An 8,350-nucleotide genomic window follows, 5' to 3' on the forward strand; every position below is an offset into this window, starting at 1 on the left:
CCATCCATCCATCCATCCATCCATCCATCCATCCATCCATCCATCCACATACCCATCCATCCATCCTTGGTTTGTCTACTATTCCCATCCCACAGGACATGGGGGTACCAGAAAGTGAAAATGATCAAATCTTTCCCTTTCTTTTCCCTGTAGCCTTTCCACATGCTTCTGGTTCCATGCTTCCATGGAACCAGAAATAATGTCCAGCTTCCATCTCTTGAAGTTGAAAGGATCCATGAAATGAAGGTTCCTCAGAGCTCCTTGTGTTTTTTGTGTATCTGGAGGACTTCATAACATAAAGATGTCCCCATTCAGCCAGAAAACCAGCTCTGTCCTCCAAGTGACCTGCTGTAACCAATGTCAAGCAGATGATATTGGAAAGTGGATGAGCTGTGAGGTCCCCTGCAACACGCGCCATTCTGTGATTCTGTAATTCTATGTTCAAGGCTAAGTATGAGGTGGGCAAACAGAAGGTAATCCTTCACATGCACAGCTTTTGGTATTCAATAAACCCTTGCTTAGCAATGTGTCCTGCAAAGCCTGACAGTGCAGAATAAAATTCCAGAAACGTGTGAAGAAAACACCCTCTACAGCAGGAGGATGCAAAACTTACTGCAGAAGACAAACCCCATTCTCTTGGCCCAGTGAGACAATTCCTAAACAGTGCTTGTCACCTTGTCTCTTCTGAGCAGCTCTCCCTTTTCAACTATCTTGTTAAAAAAGGGAGCCAGGAAGTGCTTCAAGCTCTCTATAGTTCTCTATTTTTTTTTCATATTACGATATTTGAAAGCAAAATACCCCAAGTGCTCTAATGAAACTCCTGCTGAATTCATTACGTGATTGTTAGAGGGCTGAAAATGTCCTGTAAAAGACAGATTTCAACAACGGGAAAGCCTACAGCCTGTGTCTGCAGCAGATGAAGCTGCGTTAAATAGAACAACATCTTAAAGGTATTTGGGTACTGTGAATGCACCAGATCTATTCCAAAAATAATGCCTCTTATTTTTATGGTGTTGGCCCATGGTGTCAGAGGCAGATGTTGGTGATATGGCAGTAGAAGTTGAGCCTTCCCACCAGTATTTTGTTATGAAAGATAAGCCACGTTCTGGATGGCCATGTCGTACCATGAAATGAATGAAGAGCTTCTCAACCAGGTCGTCTGTGCAAATCAGCAGATTGTGAACAGGGAGCCGTGTGCAGAGCTGGATATCAGCTTCAGTGCATTGGAAATGATGGTGCCATGTTGGATTTCTGCGAGGTTTGCACCAGGTTGGGTCCCGTGAATGCTCACATAGGAACAGAAGGAAAGAGACACACTGTAAGTGTATCAGGACCTACTGAACCAAAATGAGGCTGAGGGTGACAGTTTCCTGGATCGTATCATTGCTGGTGATGAGAGGTGGTGTGACACTACAACTGGGAGTCAAAACAAGTCCGTTGTGAATTCCCCATTGAAGAACAAGCTCAAGAAAGAGCCCTCAGCAGGTAAAGTGATGTGAGCTGTCCTTTGGGGTAGGAAAGGGGTGATCCTTCTGGACTTCCTGGAAGCCAGACAAACCATCAACTCTGACCACTGCATCACGGTGGTGACTCAATCTTCCAGCCAGGCCAGAGGAGAAGACGACATTTCTCTTGTAATGTGATAATGCCAGGCCCTCTACCAGTCTGAAGGCTGTGGAGCACATTGCCAGTCTTGGCTGGACCGTCCTACCCCACCCATGGGTAGTCCAGATTTGGTACCTTCTGATCTCCATCTGTTGAGGTCAATGAAAGATGGACTGTGTAAGCAATGATGCTGTCATAGCAGCTGTGAAACAGTGCATCACCTCTGCAGGTGCATATATTTATAAGTGTGGCATGCAGGCTCTTGTTCATCACAGACAAAAATGCATAGCTAGTGGTGGTGACTACCCTGAAAGAATAACGCTTGGTAGCTGAGAATTGGCTGTATCAACAACTGTTATTGTATCTTCCATGGAAATAAGCAGGAGGCATTACTTTTGGAGCAACCTACCCAACCAATAGTCGCGGACACTTTCTACTGTTCATGATTTTTACCTCTTGGGTATCTCAGAAACTGCAAAGTGGAGGTCGGAGGAGATCACTCCACCTCAGATCCAGCAGCAAAGGTTTGACACGATTTCTTGAGGGAGCGTTTGAGCTGCAGCTGCCTGGCTGCAGGATTTTGACCTATTGTTTGCTAAAATAATGATGGAGAAAAAGAAGAAAGAGTATTATTGTTTGTAAGCTGAGGGTGGCTCATGTCCTGGGAGTGCCTGGCAGAAGTAACCACGGCTTGATATTTTGTGAAATGCTTGCTTGAGGCATTGGTGCTACTGAGACTTTGTCCTTCAGAAAACTGTAGAACAGCTAATGTGCAGAATTTCTTAAGGACCTGTCCCTCTCTCTGCATGAAGCATATCTCTTTGGAGCGCCAAGCGTTTTGCAGGGAGATGTAAGGAAAGGAGCCTTCCCATGCCTGTCAACACTTGGGTTGCAGAAAAGCTTTTCAGCTGGTCTCCATTGGAGCTGGGAATAAATCACGTCAAATCAAGAGGCGTTCCGGAGAGCTGATGCTGTGCTCCAGCTCCACAGGCAGCTCAGCAGCACGCAGCCACTTGCTCACTGTCCTCAGGTGGGATGGGGAGAGGACTGGAGAGGGAATAGGACAGGAACTCGTGGGTTGAGATAAAGGCAGTTTAATTGGTGAAGCAAAAGCCACACGCGCAAGCAGAGCGAAGCAAGGAATGCGTGGAGTACTGCCCAGCAGCAGGAAGATGCTCAGCCACTTCCAGGGAAGCTGGGCTCATCACATGTCAGTTTCTTGGGAAGGAAAATGCCAGCATTCCCAGCATCCCAATGAATGCTATGAAGGTCATACTGGAAGACAACTTCATACTGACACCCCATGGAAACGCTGCTCCGCTTTGTGTATATGCTGGCGATGTCTTGCTGATATCAGTAGGAGTTTGGCTGGTGGAGGACCTACAGGCTTGGCAGGAGGTGGCGTTTGAGCACTCATACGCTCCGCTGATCAAATGGAGATGGCTTTATTGCCCCCACTGAGAATAAAACTCTGTTTTCATTCCTTGGAAATAATAAAACCAGAAGGAATATTAACCTTCTTGCAGCTTTTATAATTGCTATTGGCTTTGTAGAGATGGAGACTGCAGCCAGGCATCTTGCTGCAAAGTGATAAAGGGGCCAAAGCCAGAGCCTTTTCGAATTCGTGGAAATAAACTTCCACTGCCTTTAATGAGTTTGAATTAAACTCTGAAACGTTGTCCATCTGGATCCCATTTCCAAGCAGAGCGAATGATGGGGTGGAAGGTAAATTAGCCTCATAGCAAGCTTACTTTAAGTACAGATTTAGTAATGTGAAAGCAGTAAAGTGAAAACTCATTTTTTAAATAAGTATCACAACTTTCTTATGTGATGGGGTAGCCAAGACTGGGAGAAATGCAGTTGTGGGAGCCTCCATAAACTCCAGTTAAGGAAGTCTGGGCCTGTTAAACTTGGAGGTATTCAGTTCATGAGCACAATGAATCCCAGTAGCTCTATTTAAAGGCATTTTCAAGGACATTAGCAAATGAGCTTCACTAATAACTAATAACTAAGACAAGGGAGGTTTAGGTTGGATATTAGGAGGAAGTTTTTCCCCCAGAGGGTGGTGAGGCACTGGCACAGGTTGCCCAAGGAGGCTGTGGATGCCCCATCCCTGCAGGCATTCAAGGCCAGGCTGGATGTGGCTCTGGGCAGCCTGGTCTGCTGGTTGGTGACCTGCACACAGCAGGGTGTTGAAACTGGATGATCGTTGTGGTCCTTTGCAACCCAGGCCATTTTATGATTCTATGATTCTATGATCCTATGATTCTATCATTCTATCATTCTATCATTCTGTCATTCTATCATTCTATCATTCTGTGAGCTACCGTATCATTTAGGGGATCTCACCCTGATCTTCACTTGGTGTGAAGGTGGACAGCCATCCCTTGCTCCCAATTCTAGTCTCCATTTTAGGGTTATTTTGACATCTGTTATGTGGAGATCCAGTTTCTAGGATGTTGCTTGTATGTCAGAGTACAAACCAAAGCAAACCCCAAACATTTGATTTTGTTTTACGTCGTCTTAAAAATAAATCATTTTCATGACCAGTGGATCACAGGAAGCCCCTCGTGGTGGGCGATGACATTTATGGTGGGTTTGGACGAAGGAGGCGTAGATTTCCTTCACTTTCACCAAGCAGGGAACACAGCAGTGCTTTGAGCATCAGTTTTTCAGAGGAGCAGAAGAAAGAAACCAAAGACCAGAAAGGTGGTTGTTAAGACAGCACAAGAGAAGAGCAGAGCACCTGCTTACTTTTGTGACCACAGTTTTAAAAAAACAACAACAACAACTAAAAAAAGTATTTAAAAAGTTCATGCTTTTGCAGTGCTGAAGTGTGAATACTAAAATAAAGACCCTCATTCAGCAGAGCCACCGGTGGGACTGGGCATGGAGCTGGAGATGGACCCCCAGAGGATGTGTAACCCAAAAGCCTTCACTGCTACCTGAGCCAAAAAGCCATGAACCATTTTGGCTCCGCTGCTTGCAAGAGGTCTCACGGTCAATCTCTGCACGTGTTCAGGTGAGCTTTGAGCTTTTTAATGGGCTTTTTTTTTGTTTTTTTTTTCGGCTGAAGACTGATTCTAAGGATGATATTTATTGTTTCTTTGGGGCTGCTGCATCCTTTCTTCCAGAGAAACCTTTCTATCTGTCCTGGGATGTCACATTGCCCAACACGGCTCTCTGCAGAAGAGTAATTCCACCCCGGTGCAACCTATGGCAGTAGAAGACTGAAGACTTGTCTTCTCTCCCCATGCAGACAGAGCCCAGGAGCCCTGGCTTTTAAGTGTCTGCGTCAAGATTCACCCCTTCCTGCTAAACTCCTTTAAACGAGCTCTCGATAATAAATAAAACAAATCCCAAGCCCTCTGTGCAGGCGTGCACATACGCACACATGCTCTCCATTGCCAGCCAAAAAAGAGTCAGCTTCACTAATGTCATAACTGCTAATTTATGCAAAGTGCCTTGTTTTGCCATCGAAGGCTTTTCATTCCTGACTATAGTCCAAGCAAAATCCCATTAGGTCCTAAAAATTAATTTAAGGCACATTTCTCCAGTTGTTTACAATTACTCTCCACACTAATTCAAGCAGCATGCCGATCCCCTCCTGCTGGTTTTAATTTATTTATTTCAGCCTAATTTCCCACCTCCCTGCAGTCACTCTGTGTACACTGGAGAAGCAGAAGATTCCAGAGCTAGCGGCGTTGCAATGGACAGAAACTTTGTGCTTCTGCAAAGCTGTGTGGGTTGTGTGTCCTGGAATTCGCTCAGCACTCTGCTGTAGCACCTTGAGAAGGTGGCAGTGGAAGAAGACCTGGAGCAGGAGGGGAGGAGAGGACAACTTTTGTGTTGTGTTTTGCCCTTGCTGTGTTTTGGGTTCTGCGTGGGATGAAAGGCTGCTTAGTGGGTAAGGTCTTGTGTTGTGTGGCAGTGAGTGACACCAACCCCTGGGGTAGAGATCTACTGATGTGCTGAGATGTCTGAACTGGGAGCCTAGGTAGAATACACCTGGTCTTTGTTGAATAGAATAATTTAGGTTGGAAAAGACCCTTAAGATCATCAAGTCCAACTGTCAACACAACCAAGCCCATCATCTTCCCAAGTGCCATGTCTACACATCCCTTAAGTACATCCAGGGACAGTGACTCCACCACCTCCTGGGCAGCCTGTGCCAATGCATTACCTCCCTTTCCACGAGGAAATTCTTCCTGATATCCAATTTGATATCCAATCTAGCTTTGCAAGAGAATCCCACTGGTAGCCTGAAGCACTGCATGGGTCCTGACACAGCTTGGCTCCTCATTAGTGACTTTTAATGAGAAATGGAACCTTTCTGGAGGCATTTCTCAGACTGAGCAGTCCCACTCCCTTGGAGGGACTGGGGCCCTAACACACCTCCCTCGTTCTGCACAGCTGTAATGCCATTTAAAAGCAGTTCTGTGCAAAACCACAGCAGAACCTTTAGTGCAGAGGCTGTTTGCCAAGAGATGCAGGGGATGGGGATTCAAATACGATCTCAACTTGAAGTTCCCCTCTCCTTGAATCATGCAATCATACAATCATTAGGACTGGAAACACCACTGAGGTCATCTAGTCCAACGGTCAGCCCATGCCTATGGCTGCTCTAGATCACATCACTCAACCTGTGGAGTTAATCACCGGTTTGAGCTACTGGGAGAGCTGGAAATGTTCTTGCTTTTTGTTCTCTGCCTCATTCCCCATTGTAAGCTATTCTGTACTGCTTAGGTGAAGCTGCTGTAGGAGATGCTGCCATTCTGCCCTGCCTTGCTCCTGGTTGCACTTGGCTGTGAGCACACAACTGGCTCTCCGGAAGACCAAGGTCAACGTCAACGTTTTAACAACCCTCTTGGTAGGACTGCTGCCAACTTTGGAAGGTTTCTATGCCCCCAAATTACTGCAGCTTTTTTTTCTCACATCGATTTAAGGACAGGATAAGTATTCAGGTCTTGCTGAGTGTTGTAGCTGCTCAGCTGCAGTCACCCTCTGTGTGTGTCCTGTAGGATCCTGTAGTCATCCTCTGCAGCTCCAGCCCAATCATTTCCAAATGCTTCTTTGCACAATGGAACACAAAGTTCTCTATGAACAGCTTCAGTGGGAGAGAAGGAGACTTTCACCCCAGAAAACCCTAAAAGCTGATCTGTGGAGTGTAGGTCTTGGTCAGTAACAGGGTTCTGATGTCCATAGCTAGTAGAAATGAAGCTGAATGGCATGAGTCCTTGTCTAGTCTTTGATTCCCATCTGCTGTAATGTTTTCAGAAGTGGTTACTTTTCTTTGGTTGGCTTTTTCAGGCAAAATAACATCCCCTGCAGTAGGGTGCACCCAGGCCTTGCACAGACTTCAGCAAAACCCCCTCTAATGTTCTGGATATTCCCAGTCAGGCTGTAGGCATCCCTGTTCATTGCATGGGAGCTGGACGATCTTCAACAGTCCCTTCCAACTCAAATGTTTCTATGATTTTGTATTTATTTAGCTCTCTCCTATTTTCACCACTTGTGCCATTGACACACCAGCAAACAAGTGGGTGATGGATCCTTTCTTCCTAGATGCCCAAACCCTCCTCTTGCCTCAGCCTTCTCCATCAGCCCCTCCTCATTTCTTTCCTTCTGCTCCATGTCCACCCGTCCCCAGAGTGTCATGGCTTTCCTTCTCTCAGTGGCGCACACAATCACAGAATCATTAAGGTTGGAAAAGACCACTAGGATTACTAAATCCGACCCCAACCCACCCCCCCATGCCCACTGCCCACATCCCTCAGTCCCACATCTCCACTGTTGTGGAACACCTCCAGGGACAGCCGAATGGGACAGAATTGGAGAACAATCTGAGTTGGAAGGGGCATCTTCAGTCATTTGATCTAACCCCAGCTCTCCTCAGACATCTCAAACTGTGCCCTAGGCTGAGCTTCTGATGTCACTCCTCAGGAAAAGCCACTGAAGCCTTTTCAGTGGGACAATTTTTCTTTCTCCCACTCCCTTTGGACTGTGTGCAGCAGGGAAGGGTGAGCAAGCGTGGTTCCCACTGGCACCCATTGGGAATCTGCAGGGGTGGTTGGTGCTAAGACAGGGAGCTGCCATTCAATGGGTTCTTCCAGGGCTCTCCTCGCCTTCCAGCAACAAGAAACCCTGTGGAGTTCCTAGCCAGGAGGCAACTCTTCATTGGCTTTAAAGGTTTGTTTTTCAGCAGCAAGGCTTGAACTAATTTGCTTGTCAGGCCCTCCAGAGACAACATCTCACCCACTGAGATAAGTGGTTGTAAGTTAAACAATGACAAATTGTCCTATTTTTTTTTTTCCACGTCATTTTTTCCCTGCTTTTTTTTCTCCTGCTTTTCTCAGAAGGTAGCATATGCTCCTCAAAGAGGTTTTAATAAACAGGAGTGTATCTAATCTCTTTCTCCTATTTTAACTGAGTTTCCAGTGATGGAAGTCAAGAGAATTTGGGAAAAATGGTGCTTGGGTTCATCTTGTACATCTTCTGATATAGGTTACATATCAACATGAAGAGCATGAAAGCACTTGAAAGGGAGGCAGGAGGTTTCAGCTGTAGTTTGAAGTGGGGTGGTGGAATGGGATATGGGATTTGGTGTGGGATGTGGGATGTGTGCTGTGATGTTCAGGGTTGGGATGGAATGGGATGAGATGGAATGGAATGGGATGGGGTGAAATGGGAAAGGATGGGATGGGATGGGGTGGGATGGGATGGGATGGGATGGGATGGGATGGGA

The sequence above is a fragment of the Lagopus leucura genome, unplaced genomic scaffold (genome assembly GCF_019238085.1).
Source record: "Lagopus leucura isolate 7727_CA_CO unplaced genomic scaffold, USGS_WTPT01 138-6_obj-0_obj, whole genome shotgun sequence".
In the NCBI taxonomy this organism is placed as follows: Eukaryota; Metazoa; Chordata; class Aves; order Galliformes; family Phasianidae; genus Lagopus; species Lagopus leucura.